Here is a 21,348-nt window from a genome sequence, read left to right as displayed (position 1 = left end):
GAGTGTTGGTTGTACATGCATAAAGATTGCAGCAAAGATGTTTGGTTTGGGAAGTTTGTAACCCTTGTTGGCTATCTTTCTCCACACTGAAAGAGCTGCAATCCTGCACCACTTCCCTGAAATGTACCCTCCTTTGTTTATCCTTTGCAGTTTTCCAAGTCAATATCAGAGTCATTGAAATCCCCCATTTTCACAAACTTCCCTGATCTGCAAAAACGTTACGTGTCTATCCTCCCCTCCTATCCCAGGAATCTGTAATATCCAACAAAAAATCCTCTCTGTCTCCTTCACTAGACTTTATTCCACACAGTCTTTGCTACCTTAATCGAGGTATGTTTGTTCACTGTTAAAAACATATAATTTGTGATTCAGTTTCATCAGATTGCAATATTTGAATTAATATTTGATATTGAGCACTTATTTGAAATTAAGGAGTATGGACTACTTTGCAGACACAGTTTAAGAAGAACTTTGGGCTGTTACTATTTACCAGTCCTTCGATTCCTGTACTTTAGAAACATATATGTGCTGGACAGTGTGATGTTTCTCTGGCCTGCTTTGTTGGACGTCTTGCTCATTGCACTGCTCCATCTAGTGTACAAGCTGCGAACTGATGAAACCAGCCTATATACTGTATGTATATGGGCAGTTCTAGCATTGTGACCAGAGAGGAAAAGCTTTTAACATTATCCAGTTCACACCATCCAGCACTGACTGTACCAGCAGTGTCCAGTCAGTAAGGACACACATGTCATTTACGATGCCACCTTCCACACCAGTGCTTCCGACATGTCTTCCTTTCTCCGCAACCGAGGATTCCCCTCTACTGTGGTTGACACAGCCCTCGACCGTGTCCGTTCTTTCTCCCGCACTTCTGCCCTCACCCCTGCCCTTCCCTCCCGGAACCACGATAGGGTTCCCCTTGTCCTCACCTTTCACCCCACCAGCCTCCACATTCAACGGATTACCCTCCGCCATTTCCGCCACCTCCAAAGTGATCCCACCACCAAACGCATCTTCCCCTCCCCTCCCCTTTCAGCATTCCGTAGGGACCGCTCCCTCCGAGACACCCTAGTCCACTCCTCTATCACGCCCAGCACCCCTTCCCCTTCGCCCGGCACCTTCCTGTGCAAGCGCAGGAGATGCAACACCTGCCCTTATACCTCCCCCCCTTCCCAGTGTCCAGGGCCCCAAACACCCCTTCCAGGTGAAACAGCGATTTACTTGTACTTCTTGCAATCTAGTATACTGTATTCGCTGCTCACGATGTGGCCTCCTCTACATTGGGGAGACCAAACGCAGATTGGGTGACCGATTTGCGGAACACCTCGGTTCAGTCCGTAAGGGGGACCCCGAGCTTCCGGTCGCCTGTCACTTTAATTCACCACCCCATTCCCACTCAGACCTCACTGTACTCGGGCTCTTGCATTGTTCCACGGAAGCTCAAAGTAAACTCGAGGAACAGCACCTCATCTTCCGATTAGGCACTTTACAGCCTGCCGGACTCAACATCGAGTTCAACAATTTCAGATCATAACCTCGGCCCCCATTACATTTTTGCTTATATTTTATCCACAGGGCCTTTTTTCTCCCCCCCCCCCCCCCCCCAACCTTTCTTTTTTTCTCTCTCCCACATGGCAGCTGTCTCTCATTCTGCCAGAACATTTCACACCTAATCTAGAGCTGTCTTTTGTCTCCACTAGTCCTATCACCATCTCGTCTCGTTTTGAATACCTCTTAATGTCTCTTCACTTCTTTTGTTCTCTCCCAGCCCTGCCTTTCGATCTATTTCATTCCCTTTCCAGTTTTGAAAGAGGGTTAGACCCGAAACGTCGACTCCACGGATGTTGCCTGGCCTGCTGAGTTTTTCCAGCATTTTCTGTTGCCATTTACATAGATGGCTGTTAGTCAAGTTCTCAGTCATTTCAGGTCAGTTGTAGTTTTTAATCTTTCTCTGCAGGTTGCGGGGGGGGGTGGGGGCGGTGGAGCGGAGTGGGAGTGGGAGTGGGTGCGGGCGGGGTGAGGGAGAGTAAATAGCCCCTACCAAATTTTGAAACTTTCACATTTTTTCAGTAGTTGAGTTCCCACTGCCCACTGTGTTTCCTGAGCTGAGGAACTCGCAATCCTTCCAATGTTCTTTGGCGGTTGCAAATAGTTTTTAAAAAATGCTCAAGGTGATCTATTTGAGGTGTTTACATAGAAGATAGGAGCAGGAGTAGGCCATTCGGCCCTTCGTGCCTGCTCCGCCATTCGATGAGATCATGGCTGATCTTTTAATTCAGTATCCCGTCCCCGCCTTCTCTCCGTAACCCTTAACCCCTTTTGCCCGTAGAAATATATCTAATTCCCTCTTAAATATATTTAATGAGCTGGCGTACACTGCCCTCTGTGGCAATGAGTTCCACAGGTTCACCACTCTCTGAGTGAAGAAATTCCCCCTCATCTCTGTCCTAAATGGTTTAGCCCTTATCCTTAAATTATGTCCTCTAGTTCTGTTCTCACCCGCCAAGGGAAACATTCCTTCTGCATCCAGTCTGTGTACAAGATGAGTGTACAAGATGAGTAAAGGATTTGATTGGGCAGATAGAAAAAAAACTATTTGCTCTGGTGGGGAAGTCCAGAACAAGGGGGCATACCCTTAAAATTAGAGCTAGGCCGTTCAGGGGTGATGTTAGAAACCACTTCTTTACACAAAGAGTAGTGGAAAGCTGGAACTCTGTCTCCCCCCCTCCCCCCCAAAAAAAAGCTGTTGAGGCTGGGGGGGTCAATTGAAAATTTCAAAACCGAGATTATAAGTTTTGTTAGGCAAGGGTATTATTAATGGTTACGGAACCACGTCAGGTAGATGGAGTTAAGATACAGATCAGCCATGATTTAATTGAATGGCGGAACAGGCCTGAGAGGCTGAATGGCCGACCCCTGTTCCTTTGTTCCTAACCTACTGATGTTTATGTTGCTTCAGCTCCACTGGCACATTTCAAGGTGATAAGGCATGCGCATAGCTGTTGGTTTCATTAAAGCTTCCCTAGAGTGAGACCATACTGTAAACAGAACATAAATCCCTTATCAGCCCTAGTGCCTGGAGTGAGCTTCCTTCCAGGCCTCAAATTTAGAATGTTTTTTGATGGGAGCTAAACATTAAACCCACTTCTCTTGCTGGCTGTTACTGGAGTTGGAGCTGTGAATATTAATAGTGCTACAGATATTTTATACTGGGGATTACATGTAGACTGCGGCCTTTAAGGACGATTTGAGTTTAGCCCCGCTGAGAAAGAGTTGGACTGTTTCAGAGTTAGCTTTAGGACATTGATGGTGTTTACTTACCTGCTGATCGTTTTTTTTTTAAATGATTTATGTTTTAACAAATGTTTGTATTTACAGGGATCCTCTGTGGACCCTGATTACATCCATTTGCTAGAGCATAGGCTGGGCTAAAACACACTAAATACCTTGGCAGCAGGAAAGAAATAAAACTGCAGCTGGCCTAGGAACAGCCTGAGGTGAGAATACAAACACCAGGGATTCTGAATGGATGCATGGCAAGGAATCCCATTTCACTGGATCACCCCAGTCTGTGTCTATATCTAGTCACCTCCTTTTAATTTCAGTTCCTATGATGGGACACAAGACAACATTGAGTACACAGTTATGTATTGAATGGGCTATAAAGAGATTTCTTCCCTCCATCCAAATAAGTCCCTTTTATGTCTTTTTTATATTGTTTGTTTGATAGTCATATGAGGTTTAAGGGAAAATAAGAATTGGGAGCAAATTGATTCTTGCACAGTATATTGCTGGAATTCACCACATGGACTACAGCGGTTCAAGAAGAAGGCTGACCACCACCTTTTCAGGGGCAACTAGGACAATAACTCTTCTCTTCGGCAGTCCCTCTGAACCGAGGATGACTTGCTTCCACACTAAAAATGAGTTCTCAGGTGACTGATGAGTCCAATGCGGGACCTACAGTCTCTGTCACAGGTGGGGCAGATGTTGGTTGAAGGGGCGGGTGGGTGGGGTGCTTGGGTTGACGTGCGCTCCTTGCGCTGTTTGTGCTTGGCTTCCGCTTGCTCCCGGCGAAGAGACTCGAGGTGTTCGGCGCCTTCCCGGATGCTTCTCCTCCAATTTGTGCGGTCTTGAGCCAGGGATTCCCAGGTGTCGGTGGGGATGTTGAACTTTTTCAAGGAGGCTTTGAGGGTGTCCTTGAAGCGTTTCCTCTGCCCACCTGGGGCTCTCTTGCCGTGTCGGAGCTCCGAGTAGAGCGCTTGTTTTGGGAGTCTCGTATCGGGCATGCGGACGATTTGGCCCATCCATTGGAGCTGATCGAGCATGGTCAGAGCTTCGATGCTGGGGATGTTGGCCTGAGCAAGAACACTGACGTTGGTGTGCCTATCCTGCCAGTGGATTTGCAGGATCTTGCGGAGGCAGCGTTTGTGGTACCTCTCCAGTGCTTTGAGGACCATGTACAGCAGGACAATAAATGCTGGCCTTGCCAGCGACGCCAATCTCTAAGAATGAACAACAAATAATAACTGCTGCCAGTGTCTCCTGTATCCTTGGTGTAGCTGTGTTTTATTATTGACTAGTTCTGAATACAGAATATTCAATGTGTTGTGTACACCTAACTGTTCACTGCTGATGTATATGGAGTTTTGTTCCCACCAACTCCATGTAACTTTCCTGAAAGGAATAAGTGCTGATGAACTATAGATGGGACAGAAGTGGAGCAGGCAGCGGTGTTGCACTCACAGACAAACAATGGTGAGGATACAGCAAGAACCATTTGGGCATAAATTGATGGCAATCAGAAAACGCAGTCCAGGGATCAATGGCATGATGGTGTTTCCCCGATATGAACTGGAATTAACCGTGCCACCCATGGGCAAAACTTCCCGAGTATTCTTATCCTTGCATCTGATTTAGTAATCAATTGCTTTGAGTACACAGTCCATGGAAGGAGAAAAAAGAAAAGTTACTGTGGGTTGGAGAGAAGGGTCATAAGTACTGAGATGGAGAGTTTTGTGTGGCTTTGGTTTCCCTCCATTTGAAAGCAGAGGGTGGCCTTACTTTGTTTATTTTTAGTTTTACTTCAATAATTTTGTAATTATTCTGTAGCGTATATACAATATTAATAATGCTAAAATGACTGTTTAAGCGCCCTGTCATGCCATTACTCCAGGCACAATTACTGTATTGTATTATAGTGCCATTACTTACTTTTCTAGGATTAACCCCAATATCCCTGTCTGTGCCCGTGGATGAGTGTTCTCGCTGCTGTGCGCAGAGAAAGAAATAAAGACTTGCATTTATACAGCGCCTTTCATGACCACCGGACGTCTCATAGCGCTTTACAGCCAATGAAGTACTTTTGGAGTGTAGTCACTGTTGTAATGTGGGAAACGAGGCAGCCAATTTGCACACAGCAAGCTCCCACAAACAGCAAAGTGATAATGACTAGATAATCTGTGGTTTTTGTTATGCTGATTGAGGGATAAATCTTCTTCTTCTTCTTAGGCAGTCCCTCGGAACCGAGGATGACTTGCTTCCACATTAAAAATGACCTCGCAGGTGACTGATTAGTCCAATGTGGGACCTACAGTCTCTGTCACAGGTGGGGCAGACGGTGGTTGAAGGGGCGAGTGGGTGGGGTGCTTGGGTTGACGTGTGCTCTTTGCGCTGTCTGCGCTTGGCTTCCGCTTGCTCCCAGCGAAGAGACTCGAGGTGTTCGGCGCCTTCCCGGATGCTTCTCCTCCACTTTGTGCGGTCTTGGGCCAGGGATTCCCAGGTGTCGGTGGGGATGTTACACTTTTTCAAGGAGGCTTTGAGGGTGTCCTTGAAGCGTTTCCTCTGCCCACCTGGGGCTCTCTTGCCGTGCCAGAGCTCCAAGTAGAGCGCTTGTTTTGGGAGTCTCGTATCGGGCATGCGGACAATGTGACCCGTCCATCGGAGCTGATTGAGCGTGGTCAGAGCTTCGATGCTGGGGATGTTGGCCTGAGCAAGAACACTGACGTTGGTGCGCCTATCCTGCCAATGGATTTGCAGGATCTTGCAGAGGCAGCGTTGGTGGTACCTCTCCAGTGCTTTGAGGTGCCTGCTGTACATGGTCCATGTCTCTGAGGCATACAGCAGGGCAGGTATCACTGCTGCCCTGTAGACCATGAGCTTAGTGCCGGGTTTGAGGTCCTGGTCTTCAAACACTCTCTTCCTCAGGCGACCGAAGGCTGCACTGGCACACTGAAGGCGATGTTGGACTTCATCGTCGACGTCTGCCCTTGTTGACGGTAGGCTCCCGAGGTATGGGAAGTGGTCCACGTTGTCCAAGGCCTTGTCGTGGATTTTGATAATCGGGGGGCAGCACTGTGTGGAGGGGGCAGGTTGGTAGAGGACCTTGGTCTTACGGATGTTTAGTGTAAGGCCCATGCTCTCGTATGCTTCGGTGAAGGTGTTTACGATGGTTTGGAGTTCGACCTCCGAGTGAGTGCAGACACAAGCATCGTCTGCATACTGTAATTCGATGACAGAGGATGGGACGACCTTGGATCTGAACTGGAGGCGATGGAGGTTGAACAGTTTCCCGTTTGTTCTGTAAATTAGCTCCACTCCAGTGGGGAGCTTACTGAGGGTGAGATGGAGCATTCCAGCAAGGAAGATTGAGAAGAGCGTTGGTGCAATGACACAGCCTTGCTTGACCCCGGTTCATACGTGAATTAGGTCTGTGGTGGAACCGTTGGTCAGGATCACGGCTTGCATGTCGTCGTGAAGCAGGTGGAGGATAGTGACAAACTTTTGAGGGCAGCCGAATTTGAGGAGAACACTCCATAATCCCTCACGGTTGACAGTGTCGAAGGCCTTTGTGAGATCAAAGAAGGCCATGTACAGTGGTTGGTGCTGTTCCCTGCATTTCTCTTGTAATTGACGTGCGGTGAAGATCATGTCCATTGTGCCCCTTAGTGGGCAGAATCCGCATTGCGACTCTGGGAGGAGCTCTTCGGCCACTGGGAGAAGGCGATTGAGGAGGATTCTTGCGATGACTTTCCCTGTGGCAGATAGCAGGGCAACGCCTCTATAATTACCGCAATCAGACTTGTCACCTTTCTTGAAGATGGTCACAATTACGGCATCTCTGAGATCCCCTGGCATGCTCTCCTCCTTCCAGATAAGAGAAATGAGTTCATGAATTCGCGCCAGTAGTGATTCTCCGCCATGCTTTAGTACCTCAACGGGGATTCCATCTGCTCCTGAGGCCTTGTTGTTCTTCAGTTGTCGGATGGCCTTTTCAACCTCATGCCGGGCTGGGGTTGTGATGAGATGGTGGCGGGTAGCATACTGTGGGATGGAGTTGAGGACACTCATGTCGACGACAGAGTTGTGGTTAAGGAGATCTTCGAAGTGCTCCTTCCAGCGGGCACTGACTGCTCCCCTGTCCTTGATGAGTACCTCTCCGTTCTTGGCCCGCAGTGGGGAAGGGCCTTGGCTGCTTGGGCCGTAGATGGTCTTGACTGCGCTAAAGAATCCACGCACGTCGTGGTTGTCGGCTAGCTGCTGGATCTCCTGCGCTTTCTCCACCCACCATCTGTTCTTTAGGTCGCGAGTTTTTTGTTGAACCTCGGCCTTTAGGCTTCTGTAGAGCTGCTTTCTTGCTCTCGAGTTCTGTTGCTGTTTCCAGATCAGAAATGCCTTGCGCTTGCGGCTTATTAGCTCCTGGATCTCCTGGTCATTCTCGTCGAACCAGTCTTGGTGTTTCCTGGTTGAGTGACCGAGCGTCTCTTCACAGGTGCTGATTATGGAGGCCTTGAGTGCAGACCAGACGCTGTGGGCACTCTGTGTCTCTGCATCACTGGGAGTCATCAGGTTGTTTGTGAGGCACAGGCTGAATAGGGCTTTCTTAGCGGGGTCTTTGAGTGCTCCAGCGTTAATTTTCCTGCGGCATTGTTTCTGTTGCTGCCGCTGTTTTGGGGCTACATTGATGGAGATGACAGAGCATATTAGGCGGTGGTCTGTCCATCAGTCGTCAGCTCCTGTCATGGCGCGGGTGATGCGGACGTCCTTGCGGTCCCTCACTCGGACGATGACGTAGTCCAGCAGATGCCAGTGCTTGGAACGAGGGTGCTGCCATGAAGCCTTGTACTTGTCTCTCTGACGGAACAAGGTGTTGGTTATGACGAGGCCATGTTCTAAGCATTTCGACAGGAGGAGGATACCGTTGGAGTTGGCTTTCCCTACCCCCTCTCTGCCGATCACACCTTCCCAGAGGTCTGTCTCCTTTCCAACTCTGGCGTTGAAGTCGCCAAGGAGGATCAGCTTGTCGCCCGTTGGGACTCGGGACAGGGATTGTTCGAGGCTGGAGTAGAATTCCTCTTTGGTCTCGTCTGTGGCTTCCAGTGCTGGGCGTACGCACTGATGACCGTAGCGCATTGGTTTCGGGCTAGGCTGAGTCGAAGAGTCATGAGGCGCTCGTTTATACCACTAGGGGAGTCTCTGAGATGCCTGGCCAGTTCATTAAAAAAAATTTCCAAAAAAAAATGAACTGAGGGATAAATATTGGTCAGGACACAGGGGATAACTCCCCTGCTCTTCTTTTGAAATAATGCCATGGGATCTTTTACGTCCACCTGAGAGAGCAGACGGGGCCTCGGCTTAACGTCTTATCCGAAAGACGGGACCTCTGACAGTGCAGCGGAAAGCACTGCACTAGAGTGTCAGCCTAGATTTTTGTGCTCAAGTTTCTTGGAGTGGGACTTGAAGCCACAATTCTCTGACTCAGAGGTGAGTGTGCTACCCACTGAGTCACAGCTGACACAAAGAGGTGAAAAGCACAGGGTTTGTGTATATGTGTGTGTCCAAGTACACTTGGTACAGGTATCTGCTGGTAAAAATAGGCCTTGCTGAAATCATTCCAGCTTTTTTTAGTGAGAACGAAAGAGTTTTGCTAGGTCTGAATAGTGAAATAGATAGTTTGTTATAAAGCCTTGTTTTGGAAACAATGGACATACCTACAATCTCGTTATCTAATCCAGCCTTTGGGCTCTTCCAATTTTTCGGGAACACCACAAAATATTAGTGGGGAAAGTTCCGGTTAACCAAAGTGGTGGCAGGCTGGCAGCAGTTATTATTTGTTGTTCATTCTTGAGAGATGAGCGTCGCTGGCAAGGCCGGCATTTATTGCCCATCCCTAGTTGCCCTTGAAAAGGTGATGGTGAGCCTTCTTCTTGAACCACTGCAGTCCATGTGGTGAATGTGCTCTCACAGTGAAGTTGGGTAGGGTGTTCCAGGATTTTGATCCAGTGACAATGGAGGAAAGACGATATATGTCCAAGTTGGGATGGTGTGTGATTTGGAGGGCAACTTGGAGTTGCCCTTGTCCTTCTAGCTGGTGGAGGTCGCAGATTTGGGAGGTGCTGTCGAAGAAGCCTTTGCGATTTGCTGCAGTGAATCCTGTACCTCGTACACACTTCAGCCATGGTGTGCTGGTGGTGGAGGAATTTACCAACTAAATTTGCTTCTAGTTTGCTAGTGTTCATCGTGATAGGAACTCCAACTTTACAAAAAGTGTCTTTTATTTGCTCCAAATGATCCAGGCCATTTTTTTCATAGAAATTAGATAAAATCACAGAATACCATCCACAAAATACTACGGGCTGGATTTTACGAACCTTGGCGGGTCCATGGAGGGCGATGTCGGTGGCGGGTCCCGACCCCGCTGCTATCTCCATCCCAGCCTCCGAAATGAATTTCCCCTGATTGGGCTTATTAAGCCCGCCCAGTGCGTTTCCCGGCCAATTAGAGGAAGCGGATCTGGTGACGTCATTTGATGACGCGTCATCAGCCGGTTTCCTTAAAGGGGCCATGACCAACTTTATTTTGACATTTGTGCTGTCAGTGTTCTACAGTATTGAGGTGCTGCAAACACTGACAAGCACTACACAGAGATGCAGGGCTGCACCCAGGTTCTCCCATGACTCCCCCCATATGCTTATGGAACGAGTCAGAGCACGCAGGGAGGTCCTCTTCCCTTCCCATGGGTGGAAGAGACCTCCCTAGGAGATCAACACAGCCTGGTTGCACATTGCAGACGATGGCACAAGCAGGGATGTCGACAGGAGGACCTGGGTGCAGTGCTGCAAACGTTTTAATGATCTCAGTAGATCACGAAACGTTACTGCAAAGCCACACTCAACCTCATCCTGCTGTGCCACTCATCACATCCCCATCACTGTCTTCCCTACTATACTCCTGCACATCCTTACTCACACCAACACACCTTGCACCTCCACCTATCCCTCTCTATCTACATTATCACTTCCCCATCTCACTAGCCACCCTTCACACTCACCCTCATCCCAGTCCAATCATACCAACTAACAACACACAAGGGCAGCTGCCTTGTGTGTTTTAGCCAATGTTCATGTAAAGTTTCTGTTTATGTGCCGTCAAACATTGAAATCTTTATTTTCAACACCTTCCGTTCTTGAACAGATTTGTGTGCACCTTTGGAAGTGGCTTAGTGAGTTGCAGTGAATGGTGAGACATAACGGTACCCTCCTGCAATGGTGATGAATGTGAAAGGAATTGCTTGGGCATTGTAGGGATGCTTTATGGTGTTGGTGTGGGGTGGTGCCAACCTGGTGCATCATGTGGCAGCCAGGGTGTACAGTGTCAAGTGAAGTATATCTGGCCATGGTGAGGCCATCCCTGGCCTCCCGAGCAGCAATGTGCTCAGGTGCTGATGCCCTGTGTCCTGTGCCGCATCAGTTGATTGTGGAGAAGGTTGGTGGTGTTGTTGGTGCTGCTGGTGTGCCTGGTGATGCTGGTGTTGGGGCTGATCGTGGTGGGATTCTAAGGAGCAAGGTGAGAGTGTTTCAAGGGCATCCATGCTGATGGAATAGATGGCCGATGCGATCTGTCAATGGTGGGAGAGGTAATGAAGTCAGACTGTATGAAGACCTGTGTAAAGACTTGCAGGAATCTGAATCTGTAGTGGAAATGCAGTTGAGAGAAGCTAGTGGTTAAGGGAACAATTCTCAATCAGCTGGGAGCTTCGACTTGACATTTGAAGCTGTCAACTCATCAGCTGATTCAATGGCCACTGACCTCCCACCTCAGCTTCACAGGCAAGGTCTAGGCACAGTAGGTAACCGGTGGGCGACCTGTCAAATTCAAGAAGCTGGGAAAATACCATTGTTAAGTTGCTGAAAACAAGCCATTAATGATTTTAATTGCCTCCCCCGCTGCTGCATGTTGGTTCTGCTCGCATGGCAGCGGGGTCCTGACCCGCTGGGGGAAAAAAACACTTTCCCACCTGCCACCAATCGTGCCTGCTGACCCTGCGGAAAATCCAGCCCTAAGATCCCAGAATCCCATGTAATAAAAATAAAATTTGAGTTATCCAGTTACTATAAACCAGTGGCCCCTTCTAAAATAAAATAAAAACAGGAAATACTCAGCAGGTCAGGCAGCGTTAACGTTTCAGGTCGATGACCCTTCGTCAGAACTGGAAAAATTTGGAGATGGAACAGGTTTTTAAGCAAGTGTAGGGGCAGGAAAAGGGGGGAGAGAGGAAAGAACAAAAGGGAAGGTCTGTGATAGGATGGAAGGCAGGAGAGATTAAGAGACAAAAGGGATGATGGTGCAAGGCAAAAGGAGATGGTAATGGGACAAGTTAAGAAACAAAAGATGGCTCTAGATGAAGTGTAAATGGAACTGGCAGAATGATTGACAGCTGCCATGTGAGAGAGAGAATTTTTAAAAAAAAAGATAGGGGCAGAGGTTATGGTCTGAAATTGTTGAACTCGATGTTGAGTCCAGAAGACTGTAAAGTGCCTAATCAAAAGATGAGGTGCTGTTCCTCGAGCTTACATTGAGCTTCATTGGAACAGTGTAAGAGGGCGAGGACGAAGAGGTCAGAGTGGGAGTGGAGCGGAGAATTAAAGTAACAGGCGACCTGAAGCTTGGGGTCACCTTTACGGACTGAACGGAGGTGTTCCGCAAAGTGCTAACCCAATCAACGTTTGGTCTCCCCAATGTAGAGGAGACCGCATCGTGAGCAGCGAATACAGTATACTAAATTGCAAGAAGTACAAGTGAATCACTGTTTCACCTGGAAGAAGTGTTTGGGCCTCTGGACAGTGGGAAGGGAGGAGGTAAAAAGACATGTGTTGCATCTTCTGCGCTTGCACGTGAAGGTGCTGGGCAAAGGGGAAGGGGTGATGGAGGAGTGGACCAGGGTGTCGTGGAGGGAGTGGTCCCTTCAGAATGCTGAAAGGGGAGGTGAGGGGAAGATGTGTTTTGTGGTGGAATCACGTTGGAGGCGGCGGAAATGGTGGAGGATGATCCGTTGAATGTGGAGGCTGGTGGGGTGAAAGGTGAGGACAAGGGGAACCCTATCGTGGTTCTGGGAGGGAGGGGACGGGGTGAGAGCAGAAGTGTGGGAAATAGAACGGACACAGTCGAGGGGAATCCTCGGTTGAGGAAAAAGGAAGACATGTCGGAAGCACTAGTATGGAAGGTAGCATCGTCAGAGCAGACGCGGCGGAAACGGAGAAACTGGGAGAATGGAATAGAGTCCTTACAGGAAGCGGGGTGGGAGGAAGTGTAGTCCAGGTAGCTGTGGGAGTCAGTGGGCTTGTGGATGTTTGTTGAAAGCCGATCGCCAGAAATGGAGACGGAGAAGTCGAGGAAGTGAAGGGAAGAGTCGGAGATGGACCATGTGAAGGTGAGGGAAGGGTGGAAATTGGAAGCAAAGTGAATGAAATTATCTAGTTCAGGGCGAGAGCAGGAAACGGCACCGATACAGTCATCAATGTACTGGAAAAAGAGGTGAGGGAGGGGACCTGGGTAGGAATGGAACAAAGAATGTTCCACATATCCCACGAAAAGGCAGGCATAGCTAGGACTCATGCGGGTTCCCATTAGCAACACCTTTAATTTGGAGGAAGTGAGCGGAGTCAAAGGAGAAGTTGTTCAATGTGAGAACAAGTTCAACGAGGGTGGTGGTGGATGGGGACTGGTTGGGCCTCTGTTCAAGGAAGAAGCGGAGCGCCCTCAGGCCATCCTGGTGGGGGATGGAGGTGTAGAGGAATTGGACGTCCATGGTGAAAAGGAGGCAGTTGGGGCCAGGAAACTGTTAAAGTGGCGGAGGGTGTCGGAAGAGTCGTGGATGTAGGTGGGAAGAGACTGGACAAGGGGGGAAAGAATAGAGTCGAGATAGGAAGAGTTAAGTTCCGTGGGGCAAGAACAGGCTGAAACGATGGGTCTACCAGGGCAGTCCTGTTTGTGGATCTTGGGAAGGAGGTAGAAGCGGGCTGTGCGGGGTTGGGGAACTATGAGGTTGGCAGCCGGGGAGGGAATATCTCCAGAGGAGATGAGGTCAGTGACAATCTTGGAAACGGTGGCTTGATGTTCGGTAGTGGGGTCATGGTCCAGGTGGAGGTAGGAGGAGGTGTAGGAGAGTTGGTGTTCAGCCTCCACTAGGTAGAGGTCGGTTCGCCAAGCAACAACAGCACCACCATTGTCAGCAGGTTTAATGACAATGTTAGGGTTGGATCGGAGAGACTTCTCTGGCCCCTAATTCTGGTTTGGCATATTCCATATTCCTATTTGGCTATGTACCCTTTCAGTATTTTGGCACTATTATGGCTGTTGTGTATGAATTCAAAAGTGCTACACAAATGGATGGGAAAGGGAGTTCATTTATTTCTTCATGCTTTAAAATTGCACAGCGTTACCTATTCCAGAATGGACCAAAAGTGGTCTTACAGCATAGTTAGTAAATAGTTGGATACGTGACTGCTTTTGAAATCAATCTAACATTTTAATGATGATGGACCTTTTTAATTGGGATTATTACCTCCTCACGGCAAATTAAGTTGCATAATACTAATGGTTTGGCATCTGATCAAAAATTCAGATCCTTTTAAAGTTAAGTAACACACACACATTGATTAATCGTTAAAACATTTCCCTGGAATACAGACTGTAATTTTAGCCTCAGACCTGTGGATGGATACGGATTTTTTTAGCAGTAGGTAATTATTTAACTTCATAAAATTCATAACTTTTTTTTTTACCTTTTGCTATTCTATCCTTTTCTATATGTTTACAAAATTAAAGCTGTGCGGCTTAAACAGACATCGCTAACTTAAAACGGTCAACTCTGCCCTCATATATAGTCAGCTTGAAGATTTTATCCTAAGGCAGGATATTTTAAATTCTTCAGTAAGTAGCATAGTGTTGAATTGGCAAGAACACATAATTATTACTTATGGAGTGTATAAGCATTTAAATAAACTCTGACCCTCTTGTTTTGTTTTGCAACATCTTGTGAAGCAGAATTACAGCTTTCACATTTACCAAAATGCTGGCTGCAGAAACATTTTTTTGTTCAGAAAGGGAAATAGAATAAATAGCAACTTGTGGCTTCAAACAATCAAATCTTCCATTAGTTGGTGCTAGTTTGTGAGATTGCTATGGTCCATCAGATTCTAATAATTAAATCTATTTTTGCTTCCAATTTATGAAATCACCTCTTGAATAAAATAGTCAGAGGGTGGCAGCTACACTCTCAGAGGGTGGCAGATACACTCTGATCATTGAAAGTCTGTGTATATCACAAGCATTTTTAAAGAATATGCAGGGAATTGCCATTGATATATAAACTGTTTGTACTATTATTTTTGAACAATTTTTTTTTTTAAACAGAAAAATAGGAAGGATTGGTTTTATGTGTACCATTTTCAGTAACTGAGAATATTGGTATATAAGCCCAGCCTAATTATTGGACATTCATCTGTCAGTGAGCAATTGCCTGCCACCTCAGTAACTGAAAAGCTCCTTCACGGTCTTCCACCTTCCTAGTTTGATTTGAAAGTTTCTCTCACCACTGGAGCAGTTGCTTTTGAAAACAGGGAGTGCTGCAGGGAACCTTTAAGACAGCTGTCTTCATTTTGAGCCATACCTCTATAACCTGAGGAAATGTTTGTTGAATTTTGAGCAAATTAAATGTAATGAAGTCTTTGATCGATTTACAGCAAGCTTGGTTATGCGCTGTAAATAGTTGGGCAATGCTGGCAGTGTGTCTTTTCAAAATGTTAATTGTTTTCATTAGATTCAAGATGGTGGTCTTCATTAGATTTGCCTTTAATGCTTACCTCCATAACTTGTCAATTTATGCCGGATTTTTATTCTGATTTTGCATCATAAAAAACCAGTAATAACTAAAAAATAAAGCTTTAATGACATCTGCTCCTGATGTGATCAAGTTTATTGAATCGTCTGATTGGTGAGGAATGATCAAGACTAGAGATTACAGGATTTTTTTTTCCCTTATGCAGTGGTGGATTTGTGGAATAAACTCCCAGCAAAAGCAGGCCATGCTTTGTCGATTAAACTCCTTTAAAAAAAAATATTGTTGTAAGAACAAGATTCAGGATAAAACTAAGAGTGGATACACGTGACTAAATGCTCCATGAAACATAGTTCTTGTGCTTCTCAGAGCATGGCTGAACAATCAGCACTTTAAGGGTGGACTGTAAGATTGGATTAATACCCTGGAGTTTTGCTTGGCTACCCTTGGAGGTAGGGGAGACATTTCATGAAGCTTTATATTCTCGGAGGTTCACCTGGGTTGGTGGAGTCCACGATGGGGCAAATTGTGTATGATCTGTGGGGAGGGTGTGACCTTGATGTGCCAATTGGCCTTTTCTCATTCCATGCTTCATTTGTCTTATATTAACATTTCTGGGTTGAGCAAAGTTTTTTTTTTAAAGAATCAATTAGCATGAACCGAAGTTGATAACTTGTAACAATCTGTAATCGGAAAGTGTTTTAAAACCCTGCCAAACAGTGCCATAGATTAATGGTGCACTCATGCAGTGATGCTAAAGGTGGTGTGTAAGCAGGGTCGATGGCAGCATGAAGCAATGTTCAGACCTGGCTGTCTAATCGCAGTATTGAATAGCCTCAAATCTTCAGATCTCAGCAGTTTGGGTTCAGAGGAGTGAAGGTTAGTAATGTCAAGAAGAATTTATTTTTAAATACCAAAAGTCATTCGCCAATTGATTCCCACTTGGAGATAAAGTTTAAAAATGACTTAAGTTAATATTAATTATACTGTTTTGCTTGCATGTGACCTGATCATGATCACCAAAGCAGTCCCCACAATCTCCGATAGTATTCTGGAGTTGCTTTGTGTGACTGGAACACTGAAGTGAACACGAAGCTATTTGCTCCAAGTTCTCTCCCCAGAATATGAAAAATAGACAATTGCACCAATGACCGTTCTCTCACAGATGTAAAAAAAACTTTAATGGTCCCTTTCAATTGTAACCGTGTTATAACAGTGCCGTTAGTGAGATTTACTGCCTGGTTGTTAATGTTCTTTTATGGTCCCCCTAATAGTGCAATGATGAACAGCTGCACAGATGGAAGTAAATATTACCTAATCATTGCATTTGCATGCTGTGTTCTGTAGCAAGTCAAAGTAGCATTAGACAGTAAAATAGACAGCCAATTTGCCTTGCTCATGAAAAAGTGCTGATGATATCCTTTCATAGAAAAAATGAAATATTCAAATCAGGCTGATGTTGCTTAAAATTTTCAGGGCTACGGGGAAAGAGCAAGAGCGGGATTAATTGGATAGCTCTACCAAAGAGCAGGCACAGGCACAATGGGCCGAATGGCCTCCTTCTGTGCTGTATCATTCTATGATTCTATGAAAAGAATGCTTATATCCACTCCTCCAATACCTACTGAAGGCACTGAGCAGTGTAGCAGTAAGCCGTACAGGTTGCAGGTTCAGTTACCTGTTGGTGGAGTTAGCCAATGCTGAGTGGAGCAGAGGTTGGGATGTTATATTTGGACTCGATGCACCTGGCAAAGGAGGATAAAACTTAGCTAGGGTGTGTACTCCTGATTGTCATTCAATATCCCCTGCTATAATGGGTGTATATGTGGAAGTTGGGTGTGACTAGACTTGGGTGTGATGCCCTGTATAGCCAAATAGCCTGGAACACTGTTGAGACTCACTCGTGAAGAATGCAGGGCTGCACGTGCAACTGTAAACCGGCAAGAGCTAGAAGAGGCAGGGTGAAAGTTTGCTTAAAAAACTAATTGCTTTAATGGCAATATTAAAAGAATATTTGAAAGAAGGATTGGGTATTAGATTATTTTCTTTACTTTTGAAGTCTCAATGATCAAGTGGCACAACTAATTGCTTACAGTGCCCATTGCCAATGAGTGGTAGGGATGTGAATTTAAACATGTGGCTTGAGCGCACTATTTCGATCAGCCTGAGTGGAGGTAAAGAGGGAAGAGAAACTTGAAGGGCAAGTGCACCTGGGGCCAAGCCCATGAATTTGCTTTGTGGTCTAGACTGGTGACTGATCGCCTGTGAGATGACCTGTACTCCATCTGAGAGAATATTTATTACAAAGCACCTGGCATCTTAGTTGATGATAAAAAGTCAATTTTTCATCATCGCCTTACATTAAATAAGAAATTTGTACAACAATAAAAAATCTTTCATGATCAGGGAGTGTACAACTGTTTTTTTTAAATGTCCTCATACTTTCCCATCTTACCATACCAACATTTGAGGCAAGACGGGCCTTGAATTCACCTGGAGATTCTATTGACAGCTAGTTTAGGTAGCACAACACCCTCATTACCCAAATGACATTCCCATTTGAGGAAAGGGCTAATATGCATTTGACAGCTTTAAGAGCTACAAAGAAACCTTGCATTGGCTTGTCTGTGACAGGGAGTATAGCCCTTAAGACCCCTAAGCAATGGATCTAAGTATTCTGCTCAACTGATATAATGAGCTGCAATCTCTTAAGATTGAATAAAGCAAAGCAGATAAAGGAGCATTTCTTTTCAGAAGTATCATGGTTTTCACTAATATATTACATTCTAGATATTTTTAACTGACAGGTGAATGACTTGCAGTTAAATAGTTCACTTGCCCATACATCTTGACTTATTATGTGGTTGTCATGTGATGCTAAATTGACTGGAACTCCCAACTATCAATCTCCTTCTATGCTAATATGCTGAAACCCTTGTTGTATCAACATGCAAAGTCTGACCGATTGCTCAGCAAGTTTATCCATTGAGTAGCTGAGCCACATGGACCAGGCAGGTTCTAGGTTTGATTCTCAGTCTGTGCAGAGTTAGCTGCTCTCAGCGAGGGTAGAAAAAGCAACAGTCTAGTTGTCCTCAACGCCCTTGGGTTAGGCAGGGCAAGACATCAGCCAGGGTTCTGCTGCTGTAAGTGGACAGGATCAGGCTCTTGATGTGATGGAATAATTTGGCAATACTCATTGTTCGAGCTGAGCCCCATGAATAATGTCCACTTGGTCAACCCAATTTTCCACTGAATCGTACCCCAGCAAAGAGTTAACTTGTTCAGAAGAGATGAAATGGGGATGGAATTTAAATTATACAACATTGTCTTAACTAAATATTTTGCAATTACTTTGTTCTTAGCTCACATGCAGGGCTCTGGGTGTCACTTACGGAAACGATGATACGTATTCGGTTGTTTTCCTGTATTATTGAACTTATTTAAGTTTGGATTCATTTGACTAGCTAAAACACATTTGACTTACAGGATACCTTTTTAATAAGCTGGAAACAAATGTTCCATCCTCCTACTTTATGGAAAATCTTCGATGGATGGGAAATCTTAAGGGAGAAAAATAATTTAGAATAATGGTGGGAATGATCAGTTGATTTTTAAAAAAATTGCCACCTGGAAGCTCATCCAATTTACTGTTCTTCATATGTGTACCTCAACACTGAGCATCACACCTGAGCCCAAATCTGTTCTCACTTGATGTGTGTGTGTGTGTGTGTGTGTGTGTACACACTCGCACTCACACTCTCACACTGCTTTGCCCTACTGCTGTCCTGATTGAGATCAGCCCCAGCACAATAACCAAACTGCCATCGTTCAGGAGGATCTCCAGCCATCCTGTGGTGTATGCACGTATGCAGGAATGAAACCAGATATTGGACCTGTGTACCATGCCACACAGTGCATCTACTAACTGAAGCACTAGAGTATCCCTTGATACTTTAAAAAAAAAGGAATAGAATAAATAAAAAATTGCACCAGTATGATATTGCTGGGCTTATTTCACTAATGTCAGTGCATATAGCACTTACAAAATCCTTCCAGTATGTGATGCTAAGTTAGGCTTCTAGTTGCACTGCCAGGATTCACATACCTGTAGTAGTAATTATGCAACTGTGTAACCTGATTGGGTTTCTCGAGAATAAATTCTGCACACATTGTAGACAACAGTCCACTTAACATAGGTATGTGTGTGTGTGTGCATAAAATATTCCAGCAACTACAGTAGTTAAGGAAAATGTATGCATATTCATATGGTAGCTGTCAGCAATCATGCACTGAATACATTTGCTAGAAGTGAAGCCGCCAGAATGATGTAGTTGTAAAGTTATCATGGGTGACTCCTGGTCCGCTGGCTGTAGCCCTCCTCCCTCCACTTACTGAGTTCTGGAGCATCATGTAGTTCCCAACTAAGAAGAATGCGGAAAAAAATCTTTGAAGCCATTTACAGTCTCAGAGAGAGTTTGACCCAAACAACATGGTGTTTCTGGAAGATTTTGACCAAGAGCAGTGCATCTCAGTGTAGGACAAAGTCAATCAAAAATGTGGTAGCTTTTTATTTTATGTAATGCAAATCTATTGGAAAATACAGTTGGGAGAGACTGATAATTATTAAGTAAGTAAATGTACTGGAGAAAATGTTGGTTAAAAGCATCAGCAAGTGTAGCAGCACGCTGGTTAGAGGCGGGAGTCAGACTTGTCGCAGTTTTAGGAATGTGGCATTTTCCTTTCCAGAGGAGATGCAGAAAGCACTGAAAGATGTGAAGTTCTACAATGGGCAGAAACTCTGTTTCTCTCGCCAAGATACAAACTTTTGGGGAAGAGAGGTCCCCAAGGAAGCTCCTAAAGACGAATGATAAGCACAAATAGACGGTTGAGAAAGAATAGCACCATCAGTGTTGCATTTACACTCAAACTCGAGTTGAGCTTTGCTTAACTGTTCATGATTATTACTTCAACTCTATAAATAGTGCATGTTGCCTAGTATGTTTGATCCAAAAAGAGTTGCCTTAGCTATGGAGAGTTGTGCATGAAAGTTACATTTGTGACTTTTATGATTCCGGCATATCCCACTCCACTGGTGCAGTAGCTAGTGCAAGCTGTGTGTCAAGATCACATATGATGTATTAGCTTGTTTTGACACCTTTTACAATCTGCCTGGATCATATTGAACTTTAACCTTTAAATTGCAGTTGTAAATTTCCTCTTGATGTTTGTAGTACCATGTAGACAAATGTTATTTGTTGTTTTAAAGTGTCTGTAAAGTTAATAATGTGCATATTCCCACAAGGGTGAAACATTTTAAAAGTAGGAGTGAAATACAGAACACAATGTTTATCTGTAGCCTTCAAAATAAACCAAAAAAAAGTTTTATTTACTGATGCTGGGTTTAACGTACTGATTAATGCATGTTTGTGTAAATTTCCTTTGTGTGCTATTCTAATGCAGATCTTGGCCCATTTAGTTTATATAAGTAACGACTGTTAAAATAGTGCACGAAGAGTTGATATGCGGGTGTGATTTATGCTGGATTTATATTTTTTCTCTGTCAAGCATCAAAAGCTTTCATCGCACTCCTTGTAGTTTGGCATTTGGCTTTTATAAAGTGGAGTTTGCCTTTTTTCATCAAACCACATCCGTATATAAGAATGTGCTATCCGTATGCTTTTACCAATGTTTTGGTTGGGATCCTTCAGTGATCACATTTCTTTTGTTCGTTATTACATGTGCCGCAAACCCCTTGGGCTATTTATAAAGTTTTGGTCTCGGTGGATGGGATAGTAAAGAGAAAGAAAGCTAGTCATTTCCAGCTTTTTTTTTCTCCAATTTTGATAACCTGGCCACTCCCCAAAGGCAGAAGCTAGGAATTTACAAGCAGCTGCCAACCTACAGAAACTTGCCTCCAAAATTGCCCTGTAATTGACTTCAGGGTGTGCCTCTTTAAATCACTTCTCCACAGGCAGTACCAAAGCAGTAGAGACAGCAGATGACAATTAAACACTGCTCCATTGTAGTAGCTAACATGACAATTGTACTGCAAGCTACCTGTGAACAGTGCCACGAGAGATCAGTTAGTATTTCACAAAATACTTTTCCTTAATCCAGGTAATGACCGCCCCTCACCCCACTTAAAACCTCAAGCCGGAGACACCCATAAATGGAAAGCCATCATTCAATTCAGATAGCCCTAGAAACCAAAAAGTTAACTTTGTCTT

At 45.2% G+C, this 21,348-nt stretch overlaps 1 protein-coding gene across 1 annotated transcript in view; it reads left to right on the top strand.

Annotated features, from left to right (window-relative positions):
- Positions 1–21,348, top strand: part of LOC147110530 (uncharacterized) — a 543,691-nt gene that overhangs the window by 4,288 nt on the left and 518,055 nt on the right. The window lies entirely within an intron of this gene.

The sequence above is a fragment of the Somniosus microcephalus genome, chromosome 11 (genome assembly GCF_052327205.1).
Source record: "Somniosus microcephalus isolate GS21.2 chromosome 11, FLI_Smic_1.0, whole genome shotgun sequence".
NCBI lineage: Eukaryota > Metazoa > Chordata > Chondrichthyes > Squaliformes > Somniosidae > Somniosus > Somniosus microcephalus.
This window is presented reverse-complemented; position numbering and strand designations above follow the sequence as displayed.